Source organism: Culex pipiens, chromosome 3, assembly GCF_016801865.2.
Source record: "Culex pipiens pallens isolate TS chromosome 3, TS_CPP_V2, whole genome shotgun sequence".
In the NCBI taxonomy this organism is placed as follows: Eukaryota; Metazoa; Arthropoda; class Insecta; order Diptera; family Culicidae; genus Culex; species Culex pipiens.
Genome location: NC_068939.1, coordinates 129607115 through 129622902, shown reverse-complemented (window position 1 = coordinate 129622902; position 15788 = coordinate 129607115). Strand labels below are relative to the sequence as shown.

Below are 15788 nucleotides of genomic sequence, written 5' to 3'. Positions count from 1 at the left end.
TTCGTGATTCGATTATCCGAAGTCCCATACAAACCTTCGGATAATCGAGCTTCGAATAATCGAAACTTCGGATAATCGAGGCTTCGGATAATTGAGTCTGGACTGTAATTACTTTATTTTTAGTTTTATTTTCAACCTTTAAATTTTACACGCTTTTGACGTTAAACCTAAACTTATTAAATCCCAATTGTATATTTTTCAAATTTTAATTTCTTTATTTTTTGTTTTATTTTCAATCTTTTTATTTTGGAGTAATCCCTGGGCTTTGTCATAATGAATGTCACAGGTTTGATGCTTGTTTGGCAAAGAGTATGATTTGATTCGATGTGGAATTAAAATCGAAGTGTTCAGTATATTGCTGAAGCTTCCATTTTTACACATGGACACCACTTCATGCTGCGAGAACCCACTTTGGCGTAGTCTCAGGGCTTAATCGATGGCCGGTAAGCTGTCATCGAGACAAGGAGGTTCTCTGATAGTGGAAATATCACATTTGTACAATGAACCGCTACATATGTGATTTTTCCCTATCTTAATGTGGGTGTCAGGTTAGGATGCGGGTTTAAAAAAATAGTGTTTGTAGAATTTAGGATTTTAACTATAAATATCAACTTTTTATACTTTGCCTTTAGTTATTTAGGGACAAAATTAGTAACAGTGAATCTAGTAATTCTATCAGAATCAGTAGCATAAAAACCATTCTGATTTGTCAAAATTTCCATAGAGTCTCGATCAATCAATAGTGAAATGATATCGGACTAAATTCGTTGATCTGTTGAACTAACGGTTGTCGGATTATGATTGTATCGACCATTGTTGCGAATCGAGGATCTTCTGGAATTCTGACGATCAAATGGTTGTCTCTTTTTCAATTCACGACTTGTAAAATATCAACTGTTATTTGTTTTTTTGTTTTTTAAAAGAAGCCAGACAGGTTTTAAAAGAAACGTTTTTTTTTGGTTAATAATTAAAATGTCGGGGATTTGAGTTAAGAGTAGCTTTCGGATAGGTTGCTTTAAATCTTGTATTCAATTCAAGTTAGGTAGTTATCCGCAAATGAATATTTGGACTTATATGAATAATTGAACATTTTGGACTTATGAATAACACACAACTGTGCATTTATTCTAGAGTCAGATCCATACAGCGTCAGTGTTTATTTGGTCGAAGTGTACTAATTCATTGGCAGATCTGATTCTAGTTGTAATGTACGACAAGACTACTGACGGACGTGACAGGACGAGGGCCCAGTTTAGAGGTTTCGACATCAACGATGTGCGGCTGGATCACCATCCCAAAAAAAAAAAAAATAAAATAAAAAAAAATAAAATAAAATAAAAAAAAAAATAAAAAAAAAATAAAATCTTTTTATTTTGGAGTAATCAATTTTAAAATTAAGAATGTTCGAATTTCTGGATCTTAAAATTTAAAAAATTATCTTGTTTGATTTTTTTAATTATTGATTGCTTTTAATGAATTATGGAATTTATGACTTTTGAATTTTTTAGTTTTTGAAACAAGAAATTGAGAAATTTTAGAAATTTTAAATATTTGAATGCTTATTTTTTTATAGGTCTTGAATTTATTTTTTTACTAAAAAAGAATTGAATAATATGCTAGAATTTGATTACAAGATGTAGATTTTAATTATTTTAACCAATAAAATAAAGAAGCAAAAAAAAATAGAATTTTTTTTGGGTAAAATAAAATTATTCCGAATATTTTTGACTATTTACATTGAAAAAAGATAAGCAACAACAATTTCCAGAGGGCCTAACAAAAAATCGATTGAACGTTCCAACCTCACCTCGAAAACCAACACTTCGTTCTCGCGTGGATACGCCTCAAGCATGCTTTAGTGCCTGTCGCGTAGACGTATTCACAGCTCAGACCGAAAAAAAAACCATTCCGACTGGCAACGCTGTCTCGCCGTCGTCCATTTGTGGGGAACCACGCAAAAGTCAAAACTTTTTTCAGACCACAGTCCAACCAACATCGTCGTGATTAGCTGTACGTTCCGTCGACGGGGCGAAAGAAGTCCAACAATTTAATCGTCGGTGGTGACCACGCGAATTCGCGATTCAATCGAAGATAGACAAGCTTAGTGACGGGATTTGTGAGCACTGCGTTAGTGCTGAAAGGTGGCCAAATTAAAGCTTCGTCGGTGTAAAGGTCGGATAGAAGGAAGGAAAAATACGCATCAGAATTGCGGTATCTGTCTGTCTGGCAGGCAGACCTGTCCAAGCAATCCGCGTGTCTTGGAGGAAGAGAATTCATGGCCTACCACGGGATAGGGTCAAATTGATCATTAGAGGATTGATTAGGGGAGACGTTTCATAATCCCGCAGGATCATTGCCTACTACGTCGTGTTCAAGGAAAAAAAGTGCGTTTCTTAAATTAATTTTAAAAGAAAAACGAAAAAAAAAAACTCAGGGTTATACTCTGTGTCTGTCTTGCTTGTCTGTCCTACACTGAAATAATGTGCGTGTTGGTGTGATTTTTACATTCTCGTTTCCTTTGCCTGATACTTTCGTGTTCCTTTGTGGTGTGTGATGAATAACAACAACAAAACCAAAAAGAATAACATTCAACATTATTGCTCGAGAAAGATAATGTCGTCACCGTCTTGGCCGTCGTCGTCTTCGTCGTCGTTTTGGGAGCAAAAAGTTTATTACGCTGTGCACTAGAAAGTGAAGGAAAAAATAGCCCAAAATATACGTTTCAGTGTCTGTGTTCTGTGACCAGATTGCCCCGTGGATTACTTGAGAAATAATAATACTAAAAATTGATCTTACATCCGAAAAAAAACCCCGAGCTAGAAGAACAACTCGACAACGAGAGCAGAATCAGCATCATCATCGTCTATCTCTCACACACTTGAGGTGGAGCAATCCATGAATGAAGGCGAAATTCCTTACGGTAAATTTTTAAAACTTTCGTGTACATTCATGAATACTAACCCTCTGGGTGGCAAATCAAAACACAAACTATGATCTATGGTGTACCCAAGCTCTTCTAGGAAATCCCATCAAATCATTAGATTCCCGTTCCTAGACCATCATATCCCATCTTGCATGGTGTCGATTTCTGGAAAAGTCAGGGAAAACCTGGAATTGTCAGGGAATTTTATTTGACCTGGAAAAGTCAGGGAAAGTCAGGGAATTTTAAGCAGGGTCAGGGAATTTCGATGATCTTAAAAATATGACTACAAAATTTCATTTCTTTTTGAAAATTCGCCCTAGATGATGTATTTGAATGTCTTCCAGGCCAAACTTTGCAGCATTGATAATATTTAATTTTTTATATTGGTCAGTCCGGAAGAAACGCAAAACTCCATATTAAAAAATGATTAAGAAAAGGGTCACGATGAAATGCGCGTGGCTTGTTTGCAATATATTTATGTTTAAAAATCAAATAATTTGAATTTGCGTTCAACTGAAAATTACAAATTAGGGGAAAAGCTTCTAATTCCAGCGTGACTCTAATGTTGGCAGGTCAGAACTTTGACATTCAATTAAAATTAATAAAAAGCGTTTTCAACTGAAATCGAGTGATAAATAGCTCAATAAGAAGTGAGCAAGCAAGTTTCTATCAAAAGTTTTGCAAAATTAGTTGTTTAAATAGTGAAAATCAGCAAATTGGATGAAGTTAGGAGCGAGTGCTTAACCTGCCAAACATACGAGAATTTCCCCTACTAGCGCACAAGGTAAGAAAATTTTCCAAAATTTTACTTTAGTCTTCTGCCGTTCTACGCATGATTGTCCCATGTCATTTTTTGACGATTTTGATCTTTTGACTTTTTAAAGTTTAGTTTGTCGTATACTTTTCGAAAAACTCATAAAAATAGTACTTTGTTCGGAAACTCATCAAAAACAACATCAAGTCTGTTTGTCCCATCGTTACACTCCTACGCATAATTGTCCCACCAAGTATTTTCTTTCACGAAGTAATCTAATTTTGTGTAATCTAAAATGTAAGCAAAATATTGAATGGAATTTAAAATTAAAGAAATAAATTCAAGAATTAAAGAAATAAAACAAAAAAATATGGAATAAACAGGGTTGTTAAGGACGGCGCGAATTTCGCGCGGTAGCAATTTTAATTAAAAAAAACATTGAGAGAGATAAAATTACTTTCAACTTATAAAGAAAAATATCATCAAGAATTAGGATAATTTGTTTTTTTTTTTTTTCGTTGAGTGCAAAAACTTCGATTATTATTAATTGAATCCGAAAAATTTTGTTTGTATTTTCTCAATAAGAAACGTCGAAAGATGAAGATTATGAAGAGATATTTTTTAAATGTGTTGTTGAGGATTTCCTAAATAAATGTATTACTACACTCAACTAATTTTTAAACATACTGACTATGAATATTTAATTTCTTTAAAGTTTTGAGTATTTTTTTTTTATCCTCATTTAGTGTTCTTTTATACTGGATACATTCAATTTTAATCTTGTGAATCTTAATCATATTTCAAACTATTCCTGAAGATACAGACATTTGGATGAAACAAAAATTATTATTGGGCATGTTCCAGTGGGTGTACTGTGCTTCTATCCCAAATATGAGCTTGATTGGACGTAACAGAAGCCTCTCCGCTTTTGAATTTTAGATGGGATTCAACCAGTAGAAATATTTTTTTTAATTTGAACATTCTTGAAAAAAATAAAAAAATACAGTCGACTCTCTGGCTGTCGACATGGTGTCGATTTCTGGAAAAGTCAGGGAAAACCTGGAATTGTCAGGGAATTTTATTTGACCTGGAAAAGTCAGGGAAAGTCAGGGAATTTTAAGCAGGGTCAGGGAATTTCGATGATCTTAAAAATATGACTACAAAATTTCATTTCTTTTTGAAAATTCGCCCTAGATGATGTATTTGAATGTCTTCCAGGCCAAACTTTGCAGCATTGATAATATTTAATTTTTTATATTGGTCAGTCCGGAAGAAACGCAAAACTCCATATTAAAAAATGATTAAGAAAAGGGTCACGATGAAATGCGCGTGGCTTGTTTGCAATATATTTATGTTTAAAAATCAAATAATTTGAATTTGCGTTCAACTGAAAATTACAAATTAGGGGAAAAGCTTCTAATTCCAGCGTGACTCTAATGTTGGCAGGTCAGAACTTTGACATTCAATTAAAATTAATAAAAAGCGTTTTCAACTGAAATCGAGTGATAAATAGCTCAATAAGAAGTGAGCAAGCAAGTTTCTATCAAAAGTTTTGCAAAATTAGTTGTTTAAATAGTGAAAATCAGCAAATTGGATGAAGTTAGGAGCGAGTGCTTAACCTGCCAAACATACGAGAATTTCCCCTACTAGCGCACAAGGTAAGAAAATTTTCCAAAATTTTACTTTAGTCTTCTGCCGTTCTACGCATGATTGTCCCATGTCATTTTTTGACGATTTTGATCTTTTGACTTTTTAAAGTTTAGTTTGTCGTATACTTTTCGAAAAACTCATAAAAATAGTACTTTGTTCGGAAACTCATCAAAAACAACATCAAGTCTGTTTGTCCCATCGTTACACTCCTACGCATAATTGTCCCACCAAGTATTTTCTTTCACGAAGTAATCTAATTTTGTGTAATCTAAAATGTAAGCAAAATATTGAATGGAATTTAAAATTAAAGAAATAAATTCAAGAATTAAAGAAATAAAACAAAAAAATATGGAATAAACAGGGTTGTTAAGGACGGCGCGAATTTCGCGCGGTAGCAATTTTAATTAAAAAAAACATTGAGAGAGATAAAATTACTTTCAACTTATAAAGAAAAATATCATCAAGAATTAGGATAATTTGTTTTTTTTTTTTTCGTTGAGTGCAAAAACTTCGATTATTATTAATTGAATCCGAAAAATTTTGTTTGTATTTTCTCAATAAGAAACGTCGAAAGATGAAGATTATGAAGAGATATTTTTTAAATGTGTTGTTGAGGATTTCCTAAATAAATGTATTACTACACTCAACTAATTTTTAAACATACTGACTATGAATATTTAATTTCTTTAAAGTTTTGAGTATTTTTTTTTTATCCTCATTTAGTGTTCTTTTATACTGGATACATTCAATTTTAATCTTGTGAATCTTAATCATATTTCAAACTATTCCTGAAGATACAGACATTTGGATGAAACAAAAATTATTATTGGGCATGTTCCAGTGGGTGTACTGTGCTTCTATCCCAAATATGAGCTTGATTGGACGTAACAGAAGCCTCTCCGCTTTTGAATTTTAGATGGGATTCAACCAGTAGAAATATTTTTTTTAATTTGAACATTCTTGAAAAAAATAAAAAAATACAGTCGACTCTCTGGCTGTCGATCTTCTCGATATCAATATTGCTCCATGTACCGATGAATTCTTCAGTCCCTTCAAACTGCATACTTCGATTGTCTTTATTCCTCGATATTTTCTCTTGCTTGAAGGATCTCTTCCTCGACGGTCCGTTGGATTCTATTTGCTCTAAAAATCTATTCCGGTTGTCAATAATTTCATTTTCTCATGGCTTGCATAGAAATTTTGCTTTGAGAAACGAAGCTTTGAAGGTTGTTTGACATTTCTTTGTTTTTATTTGCTGGACGTTGCCATGATTCTCTCCCATAGCTGGCTAGCAAGAAAAAAACAATTTCAATCGAGTTTCATTTTGCATCGTTCTGTAAACTGATGCTTCTCTTCCTCGACGGTCCCTTGGATATTGACAACCAGAGAGTCGACTGTATATAAAAAAATTACAGCTCCAACATTTAAAATTGGATTATTCAGAAATTAGGAAATAAAATTAGGAAAAATACTATTGAAAAAACAAAAAAAAATTATATTAATAAAGAAATGAAAAGATTTATAAAATAAAAATTAAAAAAATCAATATCAATATTCTAAAACAACACAAAAAATTTATTATTAAATTCTTAAATTCTTAAATTCTTAAATTCTTAAATTCTTAAATTCTTAAATTCTTAAATTCTTAAATTCCTAAATTCTTAAATTCTTAAATTCTTAAATTCTTAAATTCTTAAATTCTTAAATTCTTAAATTCTTAAATTCTTAAATTCTTAAATTCTTAAATTCTTAAATTCTTAAATTCTTAAATTCTTAAATTCTTAAATTCTTAAATTCTTAAATTCTTAAATTCTCAAATTCTTAAATTCTTAAATTCTTAAATTCTTAAATTCTTAAATTCTTAAATTCTTAAATTCTTAAATTCTTAAATTCTTAAATTCTTAAATTCTTAAATTCTTAAATTCTTAAATTCTTAAATTCTTAAATTCTTAAATTCTTAAATTCTTAAATTCTTAAATTCTTAAATCCTTAAATTCTTAAATTCTTAAATTCTTAAATTCTTAAATTCTTAAATTCTTAAATTCTTAAATTCTTAAATTCTTAAATTCTTAAATTCTTAAATTCTTAAATTCTTAAATTCTTAAATTCTTAAATTCTTAAATTCTTAAATTCTTAAATTCTTACATTCTTAAATTCTTAAATTCTTAAATTCTTAAATTCTTAAATTCTTAAATTCTTAAATTCTTAAATTCTTAAATTCTTAAATTCTTAAATTCTTAAATTCTTAAATTCTTAAATTCTTAAATTCTTAAATTCTTAAATTCTTAAATTCTTAAATTCTTAAATTCTTAAATTCTTAAATTCTTAAATTCTTAAATTCTTAAATTCTTAAATTCTTAAATTCTTAAATTCTTAAATTCTTAAATTCTTAAATTCTTAAATTCTTAAATTCTTAAATTCTTAAATTCTTTAATTCTTAAATTCTTAAATTCTTTAATTCTTTAATTCTTTAATTCTTTAATTCTTTAATTCTTTAATTCTTTAATTTTTTAATTCTTTAATTCTTTAATTCTTTAATTCTTTAATTCTTTAATTCTTTAATTCTTTAATTCTTTAATTCTTTAATTCTTTAATTCTTTAATTCTTTAATTCTTTAATTCTTTAATTCTTTAATTCTTTAATTCTTTAATTCTTTAATTCTTTAATTCTTTAATTCTTTAATTCTTTAATTCTTTAATTCTTTAATTCTTTAATTCTTTAATTCTTTAATTCTTTAATTCTTTAATTCTTTAATTCTTTAATTCTTTAATTCTTGAATTCTTAAATTCTTACATCCTTTAATAGAACAAAGTATTTCAAATATTGGAAATGCAATTTGTTTTGGAATGAAATTTAAGTGAGGAATTTGGAATACAATCAGTACTAAAATTCATAGATTTTGAATTTTTGGAATTTCGAAATCTAAAATTTAATCATATTAAAATTTGAGATTTTGGTTTTTTAAGCTTATATTTTTGAAGTTAAATTAAATTTTGTTTATATTGGTTTCTAATTTTCTATTTTGTTTATGTTGGTCAAATCAAAATTATTGTTAAGTCCCTTTGATTTGCAAAAATATTGTTTTTTTGTGACACTTTTCTTGATGTCTCTTGAGGTATTTTTTAACAGGATTTTTTGCATTCATTCCTTCAAACATAAAACGAGTTTCATTTTTTTTATCCAATACTTTCTGTGTTAGTTTTTTCTTCGGAAATAACATTTCTTGAATGTTGGTCGCGATTTTTTTTATATGGGGCGGATTTCGCGCGGATTGGGGTTTCGGTCGGCGCGGATTCGGCACGGATTTTTTTCGACTTTCCCGTAACAAATCTGCATCCGAGATTTCATAGGGATTGTACAACTACATTTTACATATTTTTCCCAAACTACATTCAAGGGGTTACAAGGAGGAGTTCCCGTGGTCATATCGAGCTTAAATTTGGAATCTATTCCAAAACACCCAAATATCTAAGTTTGTTAAATAATGACTTTTTGAAAAAATCGAACAGGTTGTATTTTCTTTTTATTTTTATAAAATGTATTGATCGTGTGAATGATCGTCTGTAGGCTCTGGTCAAGGTAGGAACATTTTTTTTTATTTTATAGCAAACATAAATTTTGTAAGATTATTTAAATTATTTAAGAAGGAGGAATTCGTTTTAAAATTCGGCAAAAGGCAACAATTTTAAAATTAAACATGACTTCTTACTTTGATACAAATTTTCAATTGATTTTTTTTTTAATTTTTAACTTTAAATTTTCTTTAGGAAATGAAGTGAAACAACTAATCGCAATTTAAAATATGCAACAATTGTAATTATTTATTTTTTCTAGGGTTTTTTTAGAAGGTCCTGTAAGCTATTGTGTTTCATATGTTTATAGGACACATTCAAAAAAAAAAAAAACTCTAGATTTTTTGGTAAAGGCAACATTTAAAATGGCATCACCTGATATAAACATAGGACAATTTTATGGTTGCTCATTTGTTCGATGTTCGATAAGAAAAAAATTATTGACAAAATAAAAAAAGGTTTTTATGTTTTTGCAGAATCCATCACTAAAAAAATAAAATAAAAAAGTCATTGAAGTTTTTCAATATCTTAAATTTCCAATATTCAAAAAGAAAAATGCATGAAACCATAATAACGCTCCAAACAATATATTAGTAAAAAATAGAAAATAAAAAAAGGTGGTCTGGAGAGGTCAGGGAAAAGTCAGGGAATTTTATTTTGGGATTTGGATCGACACCATGTGTCGATCTTCTCGATATCAATATTGCTCCATGTACCGATGAATTCTTCAGTCCCTTCAAACTGCATACTTCGATTGTCTTTATTCCTCGATATTTTCTCTTGCTTGAAGGATCTCTTCCTCGACGGTCCGTTGGATTCTATTTGCTCTAAAAATCTATTCCGGTTGTCAATAATTTCATTTTCTCATGGCTTGCATAGAAATTTTGCTTTGAGAAACGAAGCTTTGAAGGTTGTTTGACATTTCTTTGTTTTTATTTGCTGGACGTTGCCATGATTCTCTCCCATAGCTGGCTAGCAAGAAAAAAACAATTTCAATCGAGTTTCATTTTGCATCGTTCTGTAAACTGATGCTTCTCTTCCTCGACGGTCCCTTGGATATTGACAACCAGAGAGTCGACTGTATATAAAAAAATTACAGCTCCAACATTTAAAATTGGATTATTCAGAAATTAGGAAATAAAATTAGGAAAAATACTATTGAAAAAACAAAAAAAAATTATATTAATAAAGAAATGAAAAGATTTATAAAATAAAAATTAAAAAAATCAATATCAATATTCTAAAACAACACAAAAAATTTATTATTAAATTCTTAAATTCTTAAATTCTTAAATTCTTAAATTCTTAAATTCTTAAATTCTTAAATTCCTAAATTCTTAAATTCTTAAATTCTTAAATTCTTAAATTCTTAAATTCTTAAATTCTTAAATTCTTAAATTCTTAAATTCTTAAATTCTTAAATTCTTAAATTCTTAAATTCTTAAATTCTTAAATTCTTAAATTCTTAAATTCTTAAATTCTTAAATTCTCAAATTCTTAAATTCTTAAATTCTTAAATTCTTAAATTCTTAAATTCTTAAATTCTTAAATTCTTAAATTCTTAAATTCTTAAATTCTTAAATTCTTAAATTCTTAAATTCTTAAATTCTTAAATTCTTAAATTCTTAAATTCTTAAATTCTTAAATTCTTAAATTCTTAAATCCTTAAATTCTTAAATTCTTAAATTCTTAAATTCTTAAATTCTTAAATTCTTAAATTCTTAAATTCTTAAATTCTTAAATTCTTAAATTCTTAAATTCTTAAATTCTTAAATTCTTAAATTCTTAAATTCTTAAATTCTTAAATTCTTAAATTCTTACATTCTTAAATTCTTAAATTCTTAAATTCTTAAATTCTTAAATTCTTAAATTCTTAAATTCTTAAATTCTTAAATTCTTAAATTCTTAAATTCTTAAATTCTTAAATTCTTAAATTCTTAAATTCTTAAATTCTTAAATTCTTAAATTCTTAAATTCTTAAATTCTTAAATTCTTAAATTCTTAAATTCTTAAATTCTTAAATTCTTAAATTCTTAAATTCTTAAATTCTTAAATTCTTAAATTCTTAAATTCTTAAATTCTTAAATTCTTAAATTCTTAAATTCTTAAATTCTTTAATTCTTAAATTCTTAAATTCTTTAATTCTTTAATTCTTTAATTCTTTAATTCTTTAATTCTTTAATTCTTTAATTCTTTAATTTTTTAATTCTTTAATTCTTTAATTCTTTAATTCTTTAATTCTTTAATTCTTTAATTCTTTAATTCTTTAATTCTTTAATTCTTTAATTCTTTAATTCTTTAATTCTTTAATTCTTTAATTCTTTAATTCTTTAATTCTTTAATTCTTTAATTCTTTAATTCTTTAATTCTTTAATTCTTTAATTCTTTAATTCTTTAATTCTTTAATTCTTTAATTCTTTAATTCTTTAATTCTTTAATTCTTTAATTCTTTAATTCTTGAATTCTTAAATTCTTACATCCTTTAATAGAACAAAGTATTTCAAATATTGGAAATGCAATTTGTTTTGGAATGAAATTTAAGTGAGGAATTTGGAATACAATCAGTACTAAAATTCATAGATTTTGAATTTTTGGAATTTCGAAATCTAAAATTTAATCATATTAAAATTTGAGATTTTGGTTTTTTAAGCTTATATTTTTGAAGTTAAATTAAATTTTGTTTATATTGGTTTCTAATTTTCTATTTTGTTTATGTTGGTCAAATCAAAATTATTGTTAAGTCCCTTTGATTTGCAAAAATATTGTTTTTTTGTGACACTTTTCTTGATGTCTCTTGAGGTATTTTTTAACAGGATTTTTTGCATTCATTCCTTCAAACATAAAACGAGTTTCATTTTTTTTATCCAATACTTTCTGTGTTAGTTTTTTCTTCGGAAATAACATTTCTTGAATGTTGGTCGCGATTTTTTTTATATGGGGCGGATTTCGCGCGGATTGGGGTTTCGGTCGGCGCGGATTCGGCACGGATTTTTTTCGACTTTCCCGTAACAAATCTGCATCCGAGATTTCATAGGGATTGTACAACTACATTTTACATATTTTTCCCAAACTACATTCAAGGGGTTACAAGGAGGAGTTCCCGTGGTCATATCGAGCTTAAATTTGGAATCTATTCCAAAACACCCAAATATCTAAGTTTGTTAAATAATGACTTTTTGAAAAAATCGAACAGGTTGTATTTTCTTTTTATTTTTATAAAATGTATTGATCGTGTGAATGATCGTCTGTAGGCTCTGGTCAAGGTAGGAACATTTTTTTTTATTTTATAGCAAACATAAATTTTGTAAGATTATTTAAATTATTTAAGAAGGAGGAATTCGTTTTAAAATTCGGCAAAAGGCAACAATTTTAAAATTAAACATGACTTCTTACTTTGATACAAATTTTCAATTGATTTTTTTTTTAATTTTTAACTTTAAATTTTCTTTAGGAAATGAAGTGAAACAACTAATCGCAATTTAAAATATGCAACAATTGTAATTATTTATTTTTTCTAGGGTTTTTTTAGAAGGTCCTGTAAGCTATTGTGTTTCATATGTTTATAGGACACATTCAAAAAAAAAAAAAACTCTAGATTTTTTGGTAAAGGCAACATTTAAAATGGCATCACCTGATATAAACATAGGACAATTTTATGGTTGCTCATTTTGGATGTTCGATAAGAAAAAAATGATTCACAAAATAAAAAAAGTTTTTAAGTTTTTGCAGAATCCATCACTAAAAAAATAAAATAAAAAAGTCATTGAAGTTTTTCAATATCTTAAATTTCCAATATTCAAAAAGGAAAATGCATGAAACCATAATAACGCTCCAAACAATATATTAGTAAAAAATAGAAAATAAAAAAAGGTGGTCTGGAGAGGTCAGGGAAAAGTCAGGGAATTTTATTTTGGGATTTGGATCGACACCATGTCTTGGCTGCTAGATCCGGATTCACGAAAGCAGTGCTATGTAGGAAAGGTTCAATGGGAAAGAAGTAATAAATATGAATGTAAGCCTCGCGTAACACGTTCAGTGTTGCCTGTTGGTCGGGATTTCTTTCCTCTGCTGTTATGTGGTCTGGGTTAGCGCGAGAGAAACATGTGATCGGGAAAGTATGCGGTGATAACTTGAAATCTCCCTGATTTAATGAGTCCGTCGCAAAAAAATTATTTCTAACAATTTAAAAATTTCACTGTTTTTACATTTACCCCAAAATTTTGCTTCAGAAAATCGATTCACGAAATTTTTGTTAAAAATTTTAATCCAAATTTCGATCTCTGACGCAAAATATGACGCCAAAAATCAAGAGTTTTTTTTTTAATTCCCAGAAAAATAAAATGCTAAAAAACTCTTGAAATGTTCCTAAGTTATCTGTAATCTAAGATGGCGGCCAAAATGGAGGCAACTTTTAGATTTTATTTTGTAATGTATCAGAGATTGGGTAAATTACTATAGATAAATCTTGATTTTCAGTCATTGGAAAACTTAATTATCGAATAAAAACCAATCGTTGTTTACGTTTTGAATGAAAAAAAATAAATAGAAAACTGTTTTACGTTTTGAAAACATGAAAAACATATTGACATTGCCGATTTTCAAAAGTCTATTTAAAAAAAAGATAGAAACATTTTTGTGTTTTTCATATAAAAAAAACGCCACTTTTTGATTTTTGTATTTTTTGAAAATTTAAAATTTCAAAATCGGGCTTCGTCATGCACATGGGATATGTCTTGGGAGTCTTCATCCAAAATTTCAGCCAATTTGGTCCGCCCCATCTCGAGATATCGTGGCACCCGTAAATCAACTCAGTGTTTTGAGAAAAATGCTCAGAGAGTTTGACAGTTCGTTTTGTGCATGGGAAAATTCTGAGCTTAAATCGTCTCTTACTCAGTTAAATCATGAAATATCTTCATGAAACATTCAGGAGTGATTGAAATTCAGGAGTGATTGAAAGTGGATTTAATAAATTTTCTGTAATATGAAATTTTGTGATTTTCTACATGCATGTAACCAAGCTAAAATTTTCAAGTTTCTGCATTTTTCAAAAATTGTCAATAGTTTCAACTTTTTTAAAATTTATTTAGATTTTTCACATTAATTGTTGATATTAAATTTTTATAAAGAGGAACCTCAGAGAATCATTTTTAAGATAAGAAATGGCTATTATTTCAGTTTCTGGAAAAGGCCGAAAAAAGTCGGGAATTTGAAAATGGGATTTGAGTGGTCACCCTACGAGGAGAAAGGAAAATAAAAAACTAAATTTCAAGCACATCCTTCAAAAAAAATGTACAAAAAGTATCTTAGAATAGATCATGCATTATGGCAGTTATGCTACTTCCAAACACATGCTAAAATAAAAAAATAAAAATCTTCCGTTTCTTTGAGCTTAAAAATCAAGTTTGCACAAACCATTAAAGCGGCTGTTGAAGTTTTTTTTTCTTTTTTTAAAAATAATTATTATTTTTTCTCTGATTTGTTCAGTGAAATTTTGAAGGTTGGACAAAAACCTCACATAAAATGAACAGATTTTTGAGATTTTTATTTATCCGTAAAATCTATTTTGACGAAATTTCCCCTTAAAAATCATTTACAATTTTGTCGATTTCAAAAGCATTTGCTTAAAAATTCAAACAATTGTGAAAAATTGTGTACAAAGATAGGTCATCGGGTCACATTGTATGGGCTTCCCCCCTAGCCCAATTTTTAGGGGGGCAAAAAGTACCGTGCCCCCCCCCCCTCCCCCCAGATTAGGTGCCCCGGGTTAGTATAAAAAATGTTGTGAATTTTCGTAATTTACGATGTACAAAACCGATTTTTTTTAAGCTGATGATGTGCATGTATGTGATTTCTATGGATATATAATGCATTTTCAAATTCAAATTCTCGCTTGTGATATAATTTTTTATATCTCGACCAGAGTCGACCGACAAAAACTTTGAAAAATATTTGCATCGACCTAAATTGTTTTTCCCCCAGATTTTTTGGGAAAATTTAGAAGAGAGGCAGAAACTTAAAGAAAAAAAAATACATTGGATCCCACAAAAAATACAAACATATTTACAAACTTCAAATATACGGGATTTGAGCATTTAAAATTATACTAAATCTTCAATCGGCCACGCATATGTGACTCGCTTTGCCGAATACAACAAATCGAACAGAAAATCAAGCAAAATAATGTAAGTTGTGTGATATTCTGCTTGTTCAAAACATTACGCTAACATTTTTTTTTAAATGAAGACTTAGGTCGTTGCAAATATTTTTCAAAGTTTATGTCGCCGGGACATAAACTTCAAAAAAATATTTGCGACGGCCTTTTACTGTTACCAAAAAAATACACAATAACTAAACCACAAGTTGTAGAAGTCAGGAAACCATAATCATCAAAAATTCAATTTCATGCTCGACCAACGAGCGTTTTGTTACGAAAATGAAAAGGAAGAAGAAGAAGACGCTGTGCGATGTGTGTGATGGTGGTGGTGCCACGACCACACAAACAACCAACTACCCTACCGGCCGTACACCAGCAGCAGCCAGACAACCTTCGGCGGCGCGGCAGTCTCTTGACTGACCTCGCCACGCCACCACCGCCTGCTGTTGCCGGTCGTCGCCAAAACCGATCAGCGAAAACGCACACGTCCGTTTGCCACTCTCTGCTACAACGGCAGCACAACACACACTCTTTTTTTTAAGCTAAATTTGAAAGATTAAAACACACATGAAACTGCCGTACGCGTGTTGTGAATTATCAGGATTTGTTATCGTTTTACTCACAATAAGTTAGAATTAGAAAGAAAACTAGGTAAAATTATTTATTTAACAATGTCGAGATTGAATATTTTGGATAATTTTAGAAAAACAAGTCTATTTTTAATCAATCACAGTA

General features: G+C 28.9%; 1 protein-coding gene across 1 annotated transcript in view; it reads left to right on the top strand.

Annotated features, from left to right (window-relative positions):
- The first annotated feature begins 1949 nt into the window (after nucleotides 1-1949).
- LOC120414803 (RAC serine/threonine-protein kinase) overlaps nucleotides 1950-15788 on the top strand; it is a 49634-nt gene continuing 35795 nt past the window's right edge. Inside the window, exon 1 of the mRNA XM_039576119.2 lies at nucleotides 1950-2920. The gene's annotated coding sequence lies outside the window, so the exon portion shown is untranslated. The remainder of the gene's footprint in view (nucleotides 2921-15788) is intronic.